We start from the raw sequence: 21,341 nt of genomic DNA on the forward strand, positions 1-21,341 counted from the left end.
GGAAAAAAGCCCTGCTGTATTGGTGACCCCGGCAGGGCCACAAATGGCTGGTTTTCACTGCATTATCCATCTCCTTTCATCTAGTGGGCACCTGAGACATAGCAGCATAGGAATTGCTGGATGAAAAAAGCCCAAGGTCCATCTAGTTTGCCTTCTACCATCCTGGTAGTCACATAATATAATGATAATGGATTTGTTGACTAATCATGGCAATCAATCTCTATCAATTCGTCTACAACAGACCCGGACATGAGGTGAGGAAAAGCCCCAGTGGTGGAGAACTTTGGGAACCATAGGTCAAAAGTCACCTGTTCCTCCCAAGCACGCTGCACCCATAGAGGGCGGATAATGAAGGAACCTCCTCCTGACCCCAGATATTTTGGCAAGGTCATGGGCTTGGGTTCCTGTAGATTTTTGGCTCCAACATTCTAACTGCAGCCTAACCAATGACTTGCATTGGTTTGGCATCAGCTCTTTGCTTTTGTCCTCTGTACCCCTATTTATAAAACCCAGGGATCCCATTTTAACAGCTTTATCATCTTGCCCTCCCACTGTTAAAGATTTGTGCATCTGATCTCCTTAATCTCTCTGCTCCTCTATTCCCTTTAAAGCTTTACTATTTAAATCATAATTCCTCTCCTTATTCTTCCTCCCAAAATATATAACCTCACATTCCTCCACCATTAAATTTTATTTGACATCTAGCTGCCCAATCTACTCATGTGCCTGTGTCTTCCTGAAGTCACATCAGTTAACCACCCTCCATATTTTTGTGCCTTCTACAAATGTTGACACTGTGCCCCATAACCCGCGTCATTTATTGAGAACAGAGAATGCCAAAACTGGACCCCAAGGGGGGTGTAGCTCTTTGTAAATCCCTCTAATGTCAAAAACATCCATAAACCACTACTCCCTGTTTTTAGTCCTTTAACCATCTGTCTATCCATGCCTCCACACTCCCTTTAATAGTGTGCTTTAATTCCCCTAGGCCTTATCAAACACCTTTTGTAAATCAATATACACACACTCCAACTTGCCTTTTACAAATCCATGTTGGCTGTCCTTAGTTAACCCTTGCCTTTCTAGGTTATCAATTTTCTCCTGTATTATGGCCTCTAGTAGGTTGCCTACTGCCGATGTTAAGCTGACCGGTGTATAGTTACCTGGTTTATTCCTTTCTCCCCTTTTGAACAGAGGTGTTACACTGGCATCCCTCCAGTCCTCTGGCACAACTTCCATATCAAAGGATGCTTGCAAGATTGTGGTCGGAGCCTCTGCTATTTCCTGGGATGTACACCGCCAGGACCTTTTCCACTTTGAGTTCCACAATTTTTTCCGGTACTACTTCCTTATCTACATTTATCCTATTTAATTGCTTCAGCTCCTCCTTTTAATTCCCCCTATCACATTTTTCTGTGGAAACTAAAGCAAAGTACTCAGTTAGTGGGCTCCATTTTCGCACCCCCGAGTGGATGCGTTCGTGGCGGGGGGGCTGCGAAAATCAGGGATTCCCGGGGCGGGTCCGGAGCCTGACTCCAACCCGCCCACTTCCGGGTTCCCCAGTGACGCGCTGACATGCGCGCGCAGCCCCCGCATGTGGGACTCCCGCCGGCAATTAAAGCCGACGGGGTGCTACTTAAAGTAATTATTTAGGTATTTCAGGTCGTTTAGAGACCTGATTGACCTGATATTTTAGGAGGGCTGGGATTTTGCAAACAACTGGGACTATTTCCCGTACTGGGGGAAACACTCCCAGTTGAAATGGACGTGTTGCAGCCACCAGCCTGTGGCATCTGCAAAGGTCCATTTGACAGGTGTGGGGGGAAGACCCTCACTCATTGCAGGAGGCCACTCTGTCACTTTGGACAAAGTTTGGCCTCCACCACCCTCCCACTAACAATAAAATTCACAAACTTGCACACTTACCCCGGTGTCCAGACACATTTACCTACCTTGCGGACCCCCTCAAATGTACATCTTCCGGATGGGGGAACGCCGTAGCTGCAGCCATGACCTCCTCGGAGGACGAACAGCATCACCAGCCTCGCTGGCCACGCTGTCCACCTCTGACACGTGGAGCTCCACAACACAGTGCTGTGACACATCCACCTGCACAGCAGGAGGGAGGGCAACCACAGAGAGAGATGCATCGCAGAAGGCACTACCCTCGCCACAGGGTCTACAGACAGTGCACACGGAGGCTCAGAGTCACTCGACATGTAGTCGTGGACATCTGCAGCCTCCCGAGCACCATCTTCTTACCTGTCACTGTCAAAGTCACCACTGCCCTCAACAACTTCTCCTCCGCATCCTTCCAGGGTGCCACCGGGGACATCGCCGACGTCTCTCAGTCGTCTGCACAAAAGATCCCTGCAAATACACCTACACCCACTCTGCAGTGAAACAATGGGTGGCATCAGTTGTGGGTCTTCATTGTGATCCTCAGGAAAGGACATTATTGCACAAGCCAGAAGATTCGCAAAGACGTGGCATTAGTGATGCCAATATAATATGTAATGTGAGTTGATCCGAAATTAAATATAAGTAAAAACCATGACAAACCCTCAAACACCCTTGTGCATCCCCTTCGTGCTCACGACATGTTTGCCTTACGCTGCCTACTGCACATATGTGATGCATGCCCTGTGGCTGCAGCACAGGTAGTGGCAGGTTGAGTGAGGCTAGCCGTGAAAGAGATGCACGAGAGGGTGAGTATGAGATAGAGCCATGAGATTGTATGAGGATTGGGTTGAGTGGTAGTGGCGGGATGAGTACTGGCGAGGTGAGTAAGTGCAGGTAAGATGAGGATGAGCTTTGAGTGGGTGTGAGGGGTGATGTGACAGAGTAGTGTTGGCAGTGCAGAAGGAGATGTGGGGTGGGGGCGGTGATGTGGCAGACGGAGTGTAGGGGAATGAGTAAGTGTACTCACTTCGGCTGACCTACTGAGGTCATTGAAGCGCCTCCTGCACTGTATGCAGGTGCGCGATATGTTGGTGGTGCAGGTGACCTCCTCTGCCATCTCGAGCCAGGCCTTCTTGGTGGCAGAGGCAGGCCGCTTCCTCCCGCCCGCCGGGGGGAAGATCTCTGTCCTCCCCCTCCTCCTCACCCCATCCAATAATACCTGGAGTGAGGCATCATTAAACCTGGGAGCAGCCTTCCCCCTGGGCTGCTCCATGCTGTAATTTTTCCTATTTTCTGCAGCATCAGTCAGTGGAGGACTGCCCCTTTAAATAGAGCTCCTCCAGCTGACAGCCCATGCTGTGCATGCGCAGTCCGCCCGCTGCGCAGCTTTCCAGCGCGAAACCCGGAAGCACAGGTAAGTGGCTGCAATTAAGCTGCGATTGTGTGCGGAGCAGACTGATTTCACTGGGCGCGTTACCCACACGCCCACTCGACCCCGCGCTGCAAACCCGCCGCCCTCCTAATATTGGGCCCAGTATCTCCGCCATTACTCTTGCATTAACTTTTTAAAAAACTTTTTACCCGTTTATAAAATCCTATACTATTTCTATTTATGTTGTCGATCAGTCTTCCATCATAACACCTTACCAATCTCCTCTTTTGCTTCCCCTCTATATTTTTTATATTCAGCTTTATTTTCTTTTGTATTGTAGTCCTCGATTTGTCACATGCCTCCTTTTTTAAGTCTCATTTTAATTTTAATTTCTCTACTCATCCAAGGGACTCCAGCTTTTGCTGCACCATTTTTATTTTTTGTGGGAATATATTTAGGTCTGTCCCTAAATCATCGCCAGTTTGAATGTTACCCATTGTTTGTGCGCTGTCTTATTTGCCAATTTTCTTTCCATTTATTTGGGCCAGTTTTCTTTTTTATCCAATTTAAAATGAATTTTTCCAGTCAAGCAGTGTTCCCTCTGCGCTCCAGTTTTAATATTGAACCTAATTAAGTTATGGTTTCTGTTTCCTAGATGTTCCCCTATTCTTACATTACCCACTTGCCGTACTTTATTTCCAAGAACTCAATCCAGGACTGCTTTTCCCTTGTATTGATCTAGAAAGCAGTCCTGGACACATTGTAGAAACTCCTCCTTTCTTTGTCACTTACTTTACTCTTAGTTTATTTCTGGATGATTAAAACCATTCATTATTTTGCTTCATTGTTCCTCCGTTTTACTCGAATATGTCTACATATCTGTTCCTCTATCTCCTTTCGACCATTCAGCTGTTTGAAATATATTCCCAACAGAGTAACAAGTTTCTCCAATTTGTCTGCATATCAATTCCTCTATCGTCTGTCCACCGTTCAGCTGTTTAAAATATACTCCTAACAGGGTGACAGTTCTCTTCTAATCCATTAACTTTACCAAATAGGTTCAATATTTGCACCATTCCTGGTTTCCTGGTTTGGGGAGCGGGCAGGAAATTGGACATGAATTTAGATTTGAGGTTAGGATCAGATCAGCCATGATCTTATTAAATGGCGGAGCAGGCTCGAAGGGCAGATTGGCCTACTCCTGCTCCTATTTCTTATGTTCTTATGTTCATTCCTATGTTCTAGCGCTGGAATGAAATCAGTGATTAACTCCTTCCTTCTTTCCAGTTCTATCCATCCTCAAGATTTTGTAACCAGGAATTGTAATTCTAATTCTTCTTATGTCATTGGGTCCAACTTGAATCATGACTTGTTCCTCTTCCGTTTCCAAAGTCTTTTGCACCATTCTGTAATATCCCTAATGTGCAGAGAAATATGATATATAAACACAGATGTAAAGAGTTTTAATTACTCTTGTGAAATAAACACAAGAATTTGCAGTCGATTATAATCTGTACAGCTATCGTTATGTGATCTTTGATTAAAACTAAAAAAAAGCATACAATACGGGAATATTTTGATTGTTTCTCTAATGTTTTTTTTCTTGGTCAGTTTGTATTTCTGTGGAAATATACAAGAAAACAGAGTAAAAGTAGAGATGGGGGGGAAGTGTCAGCTGGAGAAAGGTGCAATCAGGACATGGGAGCACAGTAAAACCTTGACAGGTAATCTAGCAGAGTGATGATAAACTAGACCAGAAGTCCAGCTAGCATTACTCATAATGCCACAAGATTCTTTATTCATTGAAAACCCAGTAGTGAGTCCCTGACTTGACTATATGATATCAGGCACGTGATCTCATCTCTATTTATGACTGTTGCTTTTACCCAGTTTCCCAAAATTTCTATGACAAATGTCGCAGGTTTCAAACACAATGCTGGGGCCAGGTTCTGAGGTAATCCCAATGAAAGTGAAGGATTTGTGTGCTGAGCACCAGGCACAGGCTTTGACGCAAACAAAATTTTATTAATGAGGCAGGTGCTGACCGTCTTGCTAAAGAGTTCCACAGCTGGCAGCTTTGCCTGGTTGTGGGTGTGAAAAATATATTCCCTTTTTGTGAGGCTGCCTAATAACTTCTGCCACAATGGGAAGTGGTCCAAGAAATGTATCTCACGATGGACGTGGTTGCACACTGCGGTGGCCATTTGCCATAGCTCCAGTGTCCTTCATGTTCTGACCACAAGCTAAATTCCTAGCAAAATTCTGAGTACCTTCTTGATTGAAGGCTATTGAAGAGGAATATTAGAAAGACTTGCATTTATTTAGCGCCTTTCACGGCCTCAGGACACCCCAAAGCTCTTTACAGCCAACAAAGTACTTTTGAAGAAGAGTCATTGTTGTAATGTAGGAAACGCAGAAGTCAATTTGCACACAGCAAGGTCCCTCAAACAGCAATGAAATAAATGACCAGATAATCTGTTTCAGGTGTTGGTTGAGGGATAAATGTTGGCCAGGACACCGGGAGAGCTCCCCTGCTCTTCTTTGAATAGTACCATTAGATCTTTTACATCCACCTGGGAGGGCAGACAGTGCCTCAGTTTAACTTCTCATCCGAAAGACGGCACCACCAACAGTGCAGCATTCCCTCAGTACTGCACTGAAGTGTCAACGTAGATTTTATGTTCAAGTCTCTGGAGTGGGATTTGTACCCACAACCTTTTGACTCAGTCGAGGGTGCTACCACTGAGCAACAATATATTGAGAGAACCTCTCGCCATCTCCATAATATTCCCCCTTAAATTGCGAAAGTACTGCCATTGATAGTTGTTCAAAAATAAGCTGCAAGTGGAATTTTACTTTGGCTTGGCTTTGTGTAAGCTTAATTAAATGCACAGATTTCTTTTTATTTAGGCGGTGGTTTATGATTTCCTCGGGTTAATGTTACTGATTAGGAACAATGTGCTATCAAGGGGTTTAAGTATTGCATTTTGCTGCCTAGAAGGTGAGATGCCATTATTAATGTGTCTAGGTGTCAGCCGTGGCTCAGTATTAGCAACCTCGTCTTTGAGGCAGAAGGTTGTGGGTGAAAAGCCCCATCCCAGAGACTTGAGCACATAATCGAGGCTGACACTCCAGTGCAGTACTGAGGGAATGCTGCATTGTCAGAGGTGCCGTCTTTCAGATGAGACGTTAAACTAAGGCCCCATCTGCCCTCTCAAGTGGATATAAAAGATCGAAGAAGAGCAGGGGAGTTCTCCCTGGAGTCTTGGCCAATACTTATCCCTCAACCAACATCATTAAAAAACAAATTATCTGGTCATTATCACATTGCTGATTGTGGGACCTTGCTGTGTGCAAATTGGCTGCCGAATTTCCTACATTACAACAGCGACTACACTTCAAAAAGTACTTCATTGGCTATAAAGTGCTTTGGGATGTCCTAAAGCGATATATAAATGCAAGTTTTATCTTTTATCTTTTTAGTTTGAAATCCAATAAGGTGAGTTGATTTAGTGGGCCTTCTGCTTTCTTGACAGTTATGGGACTTTTCAGTCATCACACAGGAAGAGGAAAAATTACAAGAATTCCTGATATCTGTAGCTACCCAGCTAACCAGAAGTCAACTGGGTAATGTTGAATGCTTGGATTCTTATATCAACTCGCTACAGCCCATTCTGAGAAGTTATGAAGGGTTTTAACGTTGAGTGTGCAATAAAACAGCCCATGCATTTGTTTTTTTTAATAGAACTGAGCTGAAAAATTGAATCTTAAGAGCTCTCTGAGTTGTGGTGCTACAATGGAATCAGACTAAGTCACTGGACTTGCACATAATATGATATGTATGACACTGTCAACTCTGGCACATAGTATGGGGCACAGTGTGAGATGCTATCAGAAAATGATGGTGTTACAGGATGTAGCTTTCCATATGTTTAAGTTGGCATTATATCTATAAGAGAACCAGGACTCTTAGACCTAGAAGAGTAGGCTTGTGTTTTCTTGCCTTCCTTCTCTGCCTCTACTGAGGGAGGAGATGGCTACCAGGAGGATTGTCCTTCAGTTGCTCTCAAGCACCTTTGCCAGTTGGTTCGGAATAGTGGTGGTGGGAGCAGGTCATGCAACTGCCTCTAGGTCACATAGAACAATGAAGGCAGGGAGGAAAATGGGGAACAGTGCAAAATAAAATAACAATTCTTGGTATCCTGCAGCCTGAGGGTGATTTGGGAGCTAAAGAGGTAGACCTTGCAACAATAAAACAAATTTCAAAACCCGAAAAGCTATGTTAGGAGGAAACTGGTTTCTCAAACAATATGGCCCCAAAATTCCATGGGACTAACACTGACCTCTCACCAGAAGATCGAAGGGAGATTGGCAGAAACCCAGAGAATTGGCTGTTTTCAGCCTCCTACCCCATTTCTCTGGGGTTTCCTCTGGTCTTCCACCAAAGTTAAGGTGGTAGCCCCATGGAATTTCAGGGCCTTTAGCCCCGATTTTAACTGGGAGTAAGTGTCAGGTGTCTTTCCAGAGAGCCGGCACAGGCACATTAGGGTGGACTTTAACCCGGAGCGGGATTTAGGCAGGTGAGGGGGCGGGGCATGTGAGAAACTCCAGCTGCTGCCATAAGTTTCAGGCCCGAGCTATTTTCATTTTCGGGCCTCATTAACATGATTTGCATACATGTATGCGGCTCCCCCTCCCCCAATTTAGGTGGGCACCTCATCTGCTGCTAAAAACAGTGGCGTTAAAATCCCCACAGAGCAGGAAAGGAGTGGGTAATCGACCCATTCCTTTTTAATGCCCTCTGCCAAATTTTGCCAGGCGGAGGAGCGGGGAAGTTATAACTCCCCTCGCAGTGGGTCTAAACAGCTCCTCTCTGTGTTATAAAATTTGAAGATTCTGTGATAAACGTCTATGTTAAGAAATGTACTGTTATGCACGTGGGAATAAAAACAAAAAAGTATGTCCTGAGCTCCCAATCAGACACCCCTTCTCGACCCTTGCCCCAGTGGTAATATCCCTCACCCACACCGACACCCCATAAGAGCTCATACACTCAACTGAGTGAACTTACAGCTGCCAAGTACAGCTCTCTTCATGTGGAGAAGGTTGACATACATAGGAGGTGAAGTTAAGTGTCTTTTTTTTAAGAGATGAATGAAATATTCATTGATGCCAATGAATGAATTTACAGTTAACAAGTGCATGATAGAGAGAAGGAGAGAGAGAATACCTACAGAAGTGGATCTTTGAATACCTATTGAGAATTGTCCGAAAGCCTATTTCCATAACTAAACAGCCAAGAGTGTCCAAACGTATACACTGTGACAGCGTAGTAATCACTGGGACCTGTCTCCTGCCTTCTCCAACATTGTAAGATAAGGTGTTCATTTTATCCACCTCCTAAGGATGGAGTCAGGTTCCAGTGGCCGTTTCACAGGCCTAAAACGGGGGCCAAAGCGTCCAATATGGCGGGTGGTGCGCGCGCGCGTGCACATTCTGAGCATGAAGTGTGCCTCCTGCCATTTTGGTATAGGCATCAAAAGAAGCGTCCAGGGTCTGCACCTGAAACAGGCATTAGACCCTTTGCATATGTAAATAAGGGGCCTATCGCCTGAATGATCCCTCCTTTACCAAATTGGTTTGGCCTGAATGCAGATGGCATCATGCAGCCTAACAGGCGGTCCTTAAAGGGACCGCTGCAGGCCGCAACCCTTAACTGGCAAGTTTTTAAAAAGTACTTACCTGAATGTGGAGCCAGGAGGAGCAGGAATGCTCCACATTACAAACCAGGTAAGCCGTTGCCGGCCACTAATCGACCCCCTCCCCTGCTTGCTCCCCTCTTTCGATCGCCCCCTCTCCCGAATGTATCCTCTCCCACTCACCCCCTCTCTCCCGGTCACCCCACCCTTCTCCCAAGGCCTACCTGAGGGCCTCTGCTGGTGACGCATTGGCCCCGTGTTCTCCTCTGGGGCGAGCTGCCCAGCAGGTGTCCACAGCTTTTTTTTTATTCGTTCATGGGATGTGGGCGTCGCTGGAAAGGCCGGCATTTATTGCCTATCCCTAATTGCCCTCGAGAAGGTGGTGGTGAGCCGCCTTCTTGAACCGCTGCAGTCCGTGTGGTGAAGGTTCTCCCACAGTGCTGTTAGGAAGGGAGTTCCAGGATATTGACCCAGCGACGATGTAGGAACGGCGATATATTTCCAAGTCGGGATGGTGTGTGACTTGGAGGGGAATGTACAGGTGGTGTTGTTCCCATGTACCTGCTGCTCTTGTCCTTCTAGGTGGTGGAGGTCATGGGTTTGGGAGGTGCTGTCGAAGAAGCCTTGGCCAGTTGCTGCAGTGCATCCTGTGGATGGTACACACTGCAGCCACTGTGCGCCGGTGGTGAAGGGAGTGAATGTTTAGGGTGGTGGATGGGGTGCCAATTAAGTGGGCTGCTTTATCCTGGATGGTGTCGAGCTTCTTGAGTGTTGTTGGAGCTGCACTCATCCAGGCAAGTGGAGAGTATTCCATCACACTCCTGACTTGTGCCTTGTAGATGGTGGAAAGGCTTTGGGGAGTCAGGAGGTGAGTCACTCGCCGCAGAATCCCCAGCCTCTGACCTGCTGTTGTAGCCACAGTATTTAGATGGCTGGTCCAGTTCAGTTTCTGGTCAATGGTGACCCCCAGGATGTTGATGGTGGGGGATTCGGCGATGGTAATGCCGCTGAATGTCAAGGGGAGGTGGTTAGACTCTCTCTTGTTGGAGATGGTCATTGCCTGGCACTTGTCTGGGGCGAATGTTACTTGCCACTTATGAGCCCAAGCCTGGATGTTGTCCAGGTCTTGCTGCATGCAGGCTCGGACTGCTTCATTATTTGAGGGGTTGCGAATGGAACTGAACACTGTGCAATCACCAGCGAACATCCCCATTTCTGATCTCATGATGGAGGGAAGGTCACTGATGAAGCAGCTGAAGATGGTTGGGCCTAGGACACTGCCCTGAGGAACTCCTGCAGCAATGTCCTGGGGCTGAGATGATTGGCCTCCAACAACCACTACCATCTTCCTTTGTGCTCGGTATGACTCCAACCATTGGAGAGTTTTCCCCCTGATTCCCATTGACTTCAATTTTACTCTGGCTCCTTAGTGCCACACTCAGTCAAATGCTGCCTTGATGTCAAGGGCAGTCACTAGCTCTCCAGCCTGATGCAAATGAGGCCCGAGGCCCAATATCTGGTGGGCCCTTGGCCTACCCGTTCCAGTGCAGGGGACAGCAGGGGGAGGCGGGGTCACATCGGGAATGCAGCGCGATCCCCCACCCTCACCGTTTCTGCCTTTTTGGTGGTGGGGGGTGTGGTGGAGTTAAAATCAGGCCTAGTGTTGCTTCTGGTGAGTCATAATTAGCTGCTCCCACTATTGAACTGATGTTTCATGAATTTGATGGGAGGAAAATGCCCCTTTGAATGGGAGCTGTTAGAATATCAAAATAATCAAATGTTTTCTTTATAAAAGCGAAAAACATACCTTTATAATTCTATACTAATCTCTTATCTGTATTCCTATTAACTAAATATTTTATGCTGAGTGAATTCCTTTATGGCAGATAACGCTACAGGTTCTAAAGCTTGGATCACAGCTTCACAGCAACATTATATAAGATAATAATATGTTCAAGAAATGTTTCGACAATAATGAATTCAGTAATCGTTCCTGGGAGGCTGTCCTATTAAAAACCCAGATTTCCCATTGCTGCCGACATAATATAGCTTCCACAAAGCATCAATCTTGTAAGCTGCAGCTTCAATTGATTTTGTTTCAGAAATGTAGCTGTCATCATGAGGCCCCCATTACATGATAAATGCACAGAGTTTGTGCATTTTCTAATTTTACAGGAGTGACATTATACATCCATCAGATTACACAGCCTGCCACTTGTTTCCCCTGTTGTCTCACTAGTACCACGCTCCACCCTCAGCGTGACCTGAAGGCGGTGTATATCAAACATTGCAGCTCCTTACACCTCGCCTCAGCAATAGCAAGGGGTGAATCAGCCGCCCACTATACATCTCCCCCGTTTATAGTTCCATTGACTTCAGCCAGGAGAGATGTATAACGGGCGACTGATTCGATATTGCCCAGATTACACTATCGTAAAGTCAAAATTACCCCCAACATGTTCACTAATGATTATGCAAGCACTGGTTTAAAGACCTGAATGTGCAGTCAATGCTGTTCGCACTTAGCCAGTCATTTTTTAAATGAACTCAGCAAAGCTTGATTACGTGCATTCTGGTGTATTACAGGTTACATCACATGGTACAGTCAGATATAAACATCGAGAATCTTCCTTAGTTCCATTTGTCTTGGGTACGCTGCCTAATGAGCTTTGATGGGGCCAGACTCTTTCCTTGGTCGAGGGGAGCTTTGGCCAACTGGGCTGGGTGAGCAAAGGAGTTCTCGGGGTAATGATGGTGGGTGAGGTTTGGGCAGCACGTAGTCAATAAGTGTGTTGATATATCCAGAGACCCTTTGGCTGGGGCGCGAGGGGGAGGGGAACAGCTACAGTGGGGCTGCGGGTAAGATGGGCCTATAACATGGCAGCCAACCCTTTGTGCTTCCATAACTCTATGAAAAGCCTGTGTGTCACTCACTGTGATTGACAAATATCCCATGGTTTACTGTGAGGGATGTAACTTCAATTGTTTTAAAAGCCATTGTGCACTCTTTTACTGTGCATTCACGCTCCACAAATTTAGTATGAGTGCAAAACTGAAACCACTTCACACCAATGCTAAACTTGGAATACAATCAAATTTGATAGCCCGAACTGACTCTGAAGCAAAGTGGAGTGAGATTCTTTCCTCTAGGGTGTCACTTCACTTTGTTCCATTGTCTGATCAGGCACTGACTGGGGATTCAGGCTCCACAATAACTGCAAGTGAAACCACTTTGCAGCTATAGTTGTAGTGTGAATTCATGCTAACCGCCACCGGGTGACTGAGCATTGTACACATTCAATTTCATACCATTTACAAAATACACCATCACTAAAAGAAGCTAAGAATCTGTGAAAGGAGAAAAGGCCATGCAGGGCAGAAAGCTAACGTTACAGTTCTGGATGTTTCCCAACACTTTTCTCTTGTATTTACTTCCTGAAGGCAGTTTCCAGAAGCAGATCGAACATAACCAGGACCGGCACTTTGTGCCATGTATGGGTTAGTGTGCCCAGGTTTAATTAATGTCTCATCACAGTGCATCAATCACTGGAGAATACTTGAGATGCTCTCCAACGTGTACCTTCCAAAGAGCAGAAAACACTAGAGGCTGGGTATTAACTCTGAGGCGGGAAGAGAGGGTTGGAGGGGGGAGGATTTACGGACAGGAAACACGGAAATAAGGTTTCCCCGCAGGTCCTGCCGATTTTGGCGGTAGGACCCATTTAAAATTTTTTCAACAGGTTTCACGCCCGACAGCCAGGAAGCGATCGGGATCTTCAGGGTTTAGATCAGGGGTTGGGGAGAGATCGGAGCCTTTGGGGTTTGGATCAGGGGGGTTGGGGAGAGATGGGGGTCTTTGGGGTTTGGATCAGGGGGGTTGGGGAGAGATGGGGGTCTTTGGGGTTTGGATCAAAGGGGGTCGGGTAGAGATGGGTGTCTTTGGGGTTTGGATCAGGGGGTCGGGGAGAGATGGGGGTCTTTGGGGTTTGGATCAGGGGGGTTGGGGAGAGATCGGAGCCTTTGGGGTTTGGATCAGGGGGGTTGGGGAGAGATGGGGATCTTTGGGGTTTGGATCAGGGGGGTTGGGGAGAAATGGGGGTCTTTGGGGTTTGGATCGGGGGGGTCGGGTAGTGATGGGGGTCTTTGGGGTTTGGATCGGGGGGGTCGGGGAGAGATGGGGGTCTTTAGGGTTTGGATCAGGAGGTCGGGTAGTGATGGGGGTCTTTGGGGTATGGATTGGGGGAGTCGGGGAGAGATCGGGGTCTTCGGGGTTTGGATCGGGGGGTTGGGGAGAGATGGGGGTCTTTGGGGTTTGGATCAGGAGGTCGGGTAGTGATGGGGGTCTTTGGGGTTTGGATCGGGGGGTCGGGGAGAGATGGGGGTCTTTGGGGTTTGGATCAGGAGGTCGGGTAGTGATGGGGGTCTTTGGGGTTTGGATCGGGGGGTCGGGGAGAGATGGGGGTCTTTGGGGTTTGGATCGGGGGGTCGGGGAGAGATGGGGGTCTTTGGGGTTTGGATCAGGAGGTCGGGTAGTGATGGGGGTCTTTGGGGTTTGGATCGGGGGGTCGGGGAGAGATGGGGGTCTTTGGGGTTTGGATCAGGAGGTCGGGTAGTGATGGGGGTCTTTGGGGTTTGGATCAGGGGGTCGGGGAGAGATGGGGGTCTTTAGGGTTTGGATCAGGAGGTCGGGTAGTGATGGGGGTCTTTGGGGTTTGGATCAGGAGGTCGGGTAGTGATGGGGGTCTTTGGGGTTTGGATCAGGGGGGTCGGGGAGAGATGGGGGTCTTCGGGGTATGGATCACGGGGGTACGATCACAGGGAGGGGGAAGTCGGACATCCCGGGGGGTCGGACACTCCTGCTCCTCCTGGCCCACAAGCAGTGCAATAAAGGCACTTACCTCAAGGATCTGGTCCTTCTCACCTCTTTTCATCTGCTGGGAATCCTGGCCTGCAGGTGTTAAAAATAAACCTTGAGTTAAAATGGAGGCATGCCACCTTCTTAAAATACTATAATGACCAACCCACTTCCTGAGAGCAGGTTGGTTGCCCAATCCTCGACCCCCCCCTCTGCTAAAGTGGGAGGGTTGGAAGTGGGTTGGGGTCGGGTTTCCCGTTTTTTTATTTTTACCCCCCCCCCCACCTGCCCTGGGGGTTAAAATGACCCCTTAGGTGATCAGATCAATGTGCACAGGCAAGATTATTTAGTCAAATTTATTTACAGGTTAAAATAATACTGAATCAGCAGAATAATTTAAAATAAAATTAGACTCTGTCCATAAGGGATTAATATACCCTTTTAGAATATATTCTTTACAGAGTCATATAAACAACAGGACCTTTGAATAAGATGTAATTTGTCTCTTGGTAGACCTCCCAGTTATGATTTTGTCTGTGGACCAAGTCTGTCTGTCAATCCGTATGAATTATCGTTCTGAATAAACTGGTCTTGCTACCAAGCAAATTTTTTTACTTCATTAGTTTCTAAACAAAGACAATGAAACAAACGCAAGCCATATTTAAGCCAGATGTTTCCCGTCGAATATTCTGCCAAGGGATCCTTCCGGATTCACAGCCAGCTGTAGCCAATTTATAAATTGGATTTTCCCTGAATATCTGACATTATGTAAGATAAAATACAGAAATCTCCAAAATGCGCCACAGCTACACCTAATGAGCAGATAATGTAAACAGGAACAGTGTTCTGGTACTTGACACGGTGAGAACTGGGTAGAAATGGGCCTGCACTGTCTTTATATGTACTGGGATGTTTGGTTAGGTATGTGTAGACAGAACTGTGAGTGACTGACTTAGGCTTTCACTTTCACAGGTCTTAGCATGTCTTTTGTTGGCTTTCAGCTCTGCAGAGGAGAACATGATGGGGCACATCAGGAATGAATGGAATGAACACAGTATTCAACCATTAGGGATTTAGTTGTGAAATTTTGGTTTGAGTATGTCAGCGTATTTTCTTCAGCAGAGGGGATCACTACCAAGTAGTGCAGGTATGTGTTGCTATGGTTACAGCTAGAGCTCTGTGAATTTTTGTTTTCATGACTGCTGACAGAAGGGTAGATGTAGAGAAAATGTTTCCACTTGCGGGGGAGTCCAGAACCAGGGGCCATAAATATAAGATAGTCACTAATAAATCCAATAGGGAATTCAGGAGAAACTTCTTTATCCAGAGAGTGGTTAGAATGTGGAACTCGCTACCACAAGGAGTAGTTGAGGCGAATGGCATAGATACATTTAAGGGAAAGCTAGATAAACACATGAGGGAGAAAGGAATAGAAGGATATGCGGATAGAATTAGATGAAGTAGGGACAGAGGAAGCTCGCGTGGAACATAAACACCAACATGGACCTGTTGGGCCGAATGGCCTGTTTCTGTGCTGTAAATTCTATGCAAAAAAAAAATAATTCCGGTTGCACATGAAATAAATTCCACATGACACATTGGTGAGATAACATAAATTGTAGGTATGATTTGGTGCATCCTGAATAAGGAAACTATTTCCAATGACAATTCTGCAGACAAGTCTTATAAAGAGAGGTACGGTAGCATAGTGGTTATGTTACTGGGCCAGTAATCCAGAGGCCTGGATTAAAATCCAGAGTCATGAGTTCAAATCCTGCCACGGCAGCTGGCGAATTTAAATTCAATCAATTAATTAAATAAAAATCTGGAATTAAAATACTAGTATCAATAATGATGGCCATGAAACTACCGGATTGTTGTAAAAACCCATCTGGTTCACTAATGTCCTTGAGGAAAGGAAACCTGCCGTCCTTACCCGGTCTGGCCTATATGTGACTCCAGACCCACAGCAATGTGGTTGATTCTTAATTGCCCTCTGAAATGGCCTAGCAAGCCACTCAGTTGTAAAATCTCGCTACGAAAAGTCATAAAAAGAATAAAACCGGACGGACCACCCGGCATCGGACCACGAGGCACCGGATATGACAATGGCAAAACACCAAGCCCAGTCGACCCAGTCGATCCTTACTAACATCTGGGGACTTGTGCCAAAATTGGGAGAGCTGTCCCACAGACGAGTCAAGCAACAGCCTGACATAGCCATACTCACAGAATCATACCTTTCAGCCAACGTCCCAAACTCTTCCATCACCATCCCTGGGTATGTCCTGTCCCACCGGCAGGACAGACCCACCAGAGGTGGCGGTACAGTGATATACAGTCAGGAGGGAGTGGCCCTGGGAGTCCTCAACATTGACTCTGGATCTCATGGCATCAGGTCAAACATGGGCAAGGAAACCTCCTGCTGATTACCACCTACCGTCCTCCCTCAGCTGATGAATCAGTCCTCCTCCATGTTGAGCACCACTTGAAGGAAGCACTGAGGGTAGCAAGGGCACAGAATGTACTCTGGGTGGGGGACTTCAATGTCCATCACCAAGAGTGGCTCGGTAGCACCACTACTGACCGAGCTGGCCGAGTCCTGAAGGACATAGCTGCTAGACTGGGCCTACAGCAGGTGGTGAGGGAAAAACTTACTTGACCTCGTCCTCACCAATCTACCTGTCGCAAATGCATCTGTCCATGACAGTATTGGTAGGAATGACCACCACACAGTCCTCGTGGAGATGAAGTCCCGTCTTCGCACTGAGGACACCATCCAACGTGTTGTGTGGCACTACCACCGTGCTAAATGGGATAGATTCAGAACAGATCTAGCAGCTCAAAACTGGGCATCCATGAGGTACTGTGGGCCATCAGCAGCAGCAGAATTGCATTCCAGCACAATCTGTAACCTCATGGCCCAGCATATTCCTCACTCTACCATTACCAACAAGCCAGGGGATCAACCCTGGTTCAATGAGGAGTGTAGACGAGCATGCCAGGAGCAGCACCAGGCGTACCTAAAAATGAGGTGCCAACCTGGTGAAGCTACAACTCAGGACTACATGCATGCTAAACAGCGGAAGCGACATGCTATAGACAGAGCTAAGCGATTCCACAACCAACGGATCAGATCAAAGCTCTGCAGTCCTGCCACATCCAGTCGTGAATGGTGGTGGACAATTAAACAGCTAACAGGAGGAGGAGGCTCTGCAAACATCCCCATTCTCAATGATGGCGGAGTCCAGCACGTGAGTGCAAAAGACAAGGCTGAAGCGTTTGCAACCATCTTCAGCCAGAAGTGCCGAGTGGATGATCCATCTCAGCCTCCTCCCGATATCCCCACCATCGTGGAAGCCAGTCTACGGCCAATTCGATTCACTCCACGTGATATCAAGAAACGGCTGAGTGCACTGGATACAGCAAAGGCTATGGGCCCCGACAACATCCCAGCTGAAGACTTGTGCTCCAGAACTAGCTGTGCCTCTAGCCAAGCTGTTCCAGTACAGCTACAACACTGGCATCTACCCAACAATGTGGAAAATTGCCCAGGTATGTCCTGTCCACAAAAAGCAGGACAAATCCAATCCGGCCAATTACCGCCCCAGCAGTCTACTCTCAATCATCAGCAAAGTGATGGAAGGTGTCGTCGACAGTGCTATCAAGCGGCACTTACTCACCAATAACCTGCTCACCGATGCTCAGTTTGGGTTCCGCCAGGACCACTCGGCTCCAGACCTCATTACAGCCTTGGTCCAAACATGGTCAAAAGAGCTGAATTCCAGAGGTGAGGTGAGAGTGATTGCCCTTGACATCAAGGCAGCATTTGACCGAGTGTGGCAACAAGGAGCCCTAGTAAAATTGAAGTCAATGGGAATCAGGGGGAAAACTCTCCAGTGGCTGGAGTCATACCTGGCACAAAGGAAGATGGTTGTGGTTGTTGGAGGCCAATCATCTCAGCCCCAGGGCATTGCTGCAGGAGTTCCTCAGGGCAGTGTCCTTGGCCCAACCATAGAGTCATACAGCACGGATAGAGGCCCTTCGGCCCATCGCGTCCGCGCCGGCCATCAAGCCCTGTCTACTCTAATCCCATATTCCAGCATTTGGTCCGATCTTCAGCTGCTTCATCAATGACCTTCCCTCCATCATAAGGTCAGAAATGGGGATGTTCGCTGATGACTGCACAGTGTTCAGTTCCATTTGCAACCCCTCAGATAACGAAGCAGTCCGAGCCCGCATGCAGCAAGACCTGGACAACATCCAGGCTTGGGCTGATAAGTGGCAAGTAACATTCGCGCCAGATAAGTGCCAGGCAATGACCATCTCCAACAAGAGAGAGTCTAACCATTCAACGGCATTACCATCGCCGAATCCCCCACCATCAACATCCTGGGGGTCACCATTGACCAGAAACATAACTGGACCAGCCATATAAATACTGTGGCTACGAGAGCAGGTCAGAGGCTGGGTATTCTGCGGCGAGTGACTCACCTCCTGACTCCCCAAAGCCTTTCCACCATCTACAAGGCACAAGTCAGGAGTGTGATGGAATACTCTCCACTTGCCTGGATGAGTGCAGCTCCAACAACACTCAAGAAGCTCGACACCATCCAAGATAAAGCAGCCCGCTTGATTGGCACCCCATCCACCACTCTAAACATTCACTCCCTTCACCACCGGCGCACAGTGGCTGCAGTGTGCACCATCCACAGGATGCACTGCAGCAACTCACCAAGGCTTCTTCGACAGCACCTCCCAAACCCGCGACCTCTACCACCTAGAAGGACAAGGGCAGCAGGCACATGGGAACAACACCACCTGCACGTTCCCCTCCAAGTCACACACCATCCCGACTTGGAAATATATCGCCGTTCCTTCATTGTCGCTGGGTCAAAATCCTGGAACTCCCTTCCTAACAGCACTGCGGGAGAACCGTCACCACACGGACTGCAGTGGTTCAAGAAGGCAGCTCACCACCACCTTCTCAAGGGCAATTAGGGATGGGCAATAAATGCCGGCCTTGCCAGCGACGCCCACATCCCGTGAACGAATAAAAAAAATTTTAAAAATCCTTTGAGATTGCCATTGAGTCATTTCTCAGTCGACCTTGTTCTGGTTTTGACATTGATGTATGCGTCCAAGAGTCATAAGATCGCACTTATAATGTAACCCTACCTTAGCCCTGCAGATTTCTCCTTGATGGTGGTGGGGGCGGGGGGCGGGGAGGGGAGAGATGGAATAGCAAAGGGAAACCAGGGAAGTGAAAGATATTGAAGTTAGAAAAATAAGGGAAAAAATGATGGAAAGAATATCTTCGCTAGAAAAAAAGTGGAATTAATGCCGCTTCTCTGGGCGTTTCACCGAATTCCCTCCCTAATCCTCTCCGCCTCTCTCCTCCTCCTTTAGGACGCTGCTTAAAACCTACTCTTTGTCCAAGCATTTGGTCACCTGTCCCAATGTCTCCTTCTTTAGCTCGGTGTCAATTTTTTGTCTGATTACGCTCTTGTAAAGAGCCTTGGGATGTTTTACTATGTTAAACGCACTAAATAAATGCAAGTTGTTGTTGTTGAATTCCCGCCAAAGGAGATCAGGAAAAAATAAATATTTGAAATACTTCCATTTCTATAGAGCCTTTCCTGCCCGCAGGATGCCCAAAGCACTTTTGAGCCAGTTAAGTACTTTTGAACTGAATTGTTGTAATGTAGAAAACACAGCAGCCAATTTGCACACAGCAAGATCCCACAAACAGCAATGAGATAATGGCCAGATAATCTATGTCAGTGATGTTGGTTGAGAGATAGATATTGGTCAAGACACCGGGGAGAACTCCCCTGGTCTTCGAAATAGTGCCATGGGATCTTTGACGTCCACCTGAGGAGGCAGACGGGGCCTCGGTTTAACCTCTCATCGGAAAGACAGCAACTCCGACAGTGCAGCACTCCCTCGGTACTGCAATGGGAGTGTTAGTCTAGATTACGTGCTCAAGTCTCTGGAGTGGGACTCAAACCCACAACCTTCTGACTCAGGGGCAAAGAATGCTACCAACTGAACCATGGCTAATACCTAAGGAGACCCTCCCCATCCCCAATTAAATTCAGGACAATTTGGGTAGCTAATTTAGTAATATTACATCAGTAAAGCAGCTTCTGATAGTGCAGCAGCTTTAATAATGTAATATTACTGTTATTTTCCATATGACGCTCTACATGCTAAAAAAAACTGCTCGGCCCTGGGAGGCTTGCTGAACCTGCCAGGACTCAACGCAAGTGGCAGAGATAGTCAACGGGTAAGTACATAGCACTGAAAGTATTTCTGTCCTTCTTTAATCAGGTTATGGGAGAGGAGCATATAAATACAAGAAGGGATTCCTGTAATCAAAGGGGAAACTCACAATTAAGTCTTTACAAAATTAAGTGCAAACTTTGAAGTCCCATAACAGCAGTTAGTATCAAGATGGCTGTTCTTTGTGGTATATGGAACAGCCGGTAGTTAATGAAGCAACTAATTGTATATAATGAGGACCTCCATCTGGGCTCCTGGGAACGCAAAGGCTAATTGTGAGGGAACTTGGCACAATTTTGTATTACAAAAATGTGTTAATGTGTAAAAATAAACTATAATAAAACTAGGGGCAAATAAAACGGGTGTCTCCAGCAGCATCTTCCCAAAGAGAATCACGGAAAATTGCACATGTGCTAATACGCATCCTATTACAATACATGAACATATTTAAATGAAGCTCTTGCCTATTTTTAGCAAAAATTCCTTGGGCCCACCTTAAGAAACGACTGGAGTTTTGTTCATGGTGCACAATGGGTAAAGATCGGGCAGGATTGACTTCTGCTTAATTTCTCAACCCCCGCCCACCCATGCCCATTCCACTCTTGTGCCCTTGCAATGGCACATGGAAAATAGACCCTATGAATACCTGTGTAAAAAAAAAATTAGCCCAAAGAATTCCAGTACAAAGGGAAGGAGATGATGGTTTGCTCTCACTTATCAAATCTGCGGGTCAGAAACGAGAGAGATTCAGAATTAATGTATTAAAATTAAGTGTCAGGTCATGGAAAGGAGCACTCTTCCAACATAAACTCTGACATTTATTGTCAAGAGGAGACTTCGAGTCCTGCTGACTCATGCTTTACCTGACAATAGCGCTTTCCTCAAGCACAGAGGCAAGAAAGTTTAAACCCAACCTATCACGTGCTAGATCAGCCTACTTTTACCAGAAAGAAACAAGATAAGCCTAATTATTTAAGAAATTATTTAAGAAAGAAGAGAAAACAGGGAACTACAGACCAGTTAGCCTGACATCAGTAATCAGAAAATACGAGAATCTATTATAAAGGATGTGATAACAGGACACTTAGAAAATAATAATAGGATTAGGCAGTGTCAACATGGATTTATGAAAGGGAAATCATGTTTGACAAACCTAACGGAGTTCTTTGAGGATGTAACTAGTAGAATAGATAAGGGGGAACTAGTGGTTGTGGTGTATTTGGATTTT

The 21,341-nt window shown here is 46.7% G+C and overlaps 1 long non-coding RNA gene across 1 annotated transcript; it reads right to left on the reverse strand.

The window, feature by feature from the left end:
• Positions 1-3,988: 3,988 nt before the first annotated feature.
• LOC137299244 (uncharacterized) lies at positions 3,989-18,760 on the reverse strand. The gene is made up of 3 exons (XR_010957851.1): positions 18,564-18,760; positions 13,872-13,921; positions 3,989-4,691 (listed from the first exon to the last, which is right to left on the reverse strand). It is a non-coding gene; the product is annotated as an uncharacterized lncRNA (long non-coding RNA).
• Between the last annotated feature and the right edge of the window lie 2,581 nt (positions 18,761-21,341).

The sequence above is a fragment of the Heptranchias perlo genome, chromosome 28 (genome assembly GCF_035084215.1).
Source record: "Heptranchias perlo isolate sHepPer1 chromosome 28, sHepPer1.hap1, whole genome shotgun sequence".
Taxonomy (NCBI): domain Eukaryota; kingdom Metazoa; phylum Chordata; class Chondrichthyes; order Hexanchiformes; family Hexanchidae; genus Heptranchias; species Heptranchias perlo.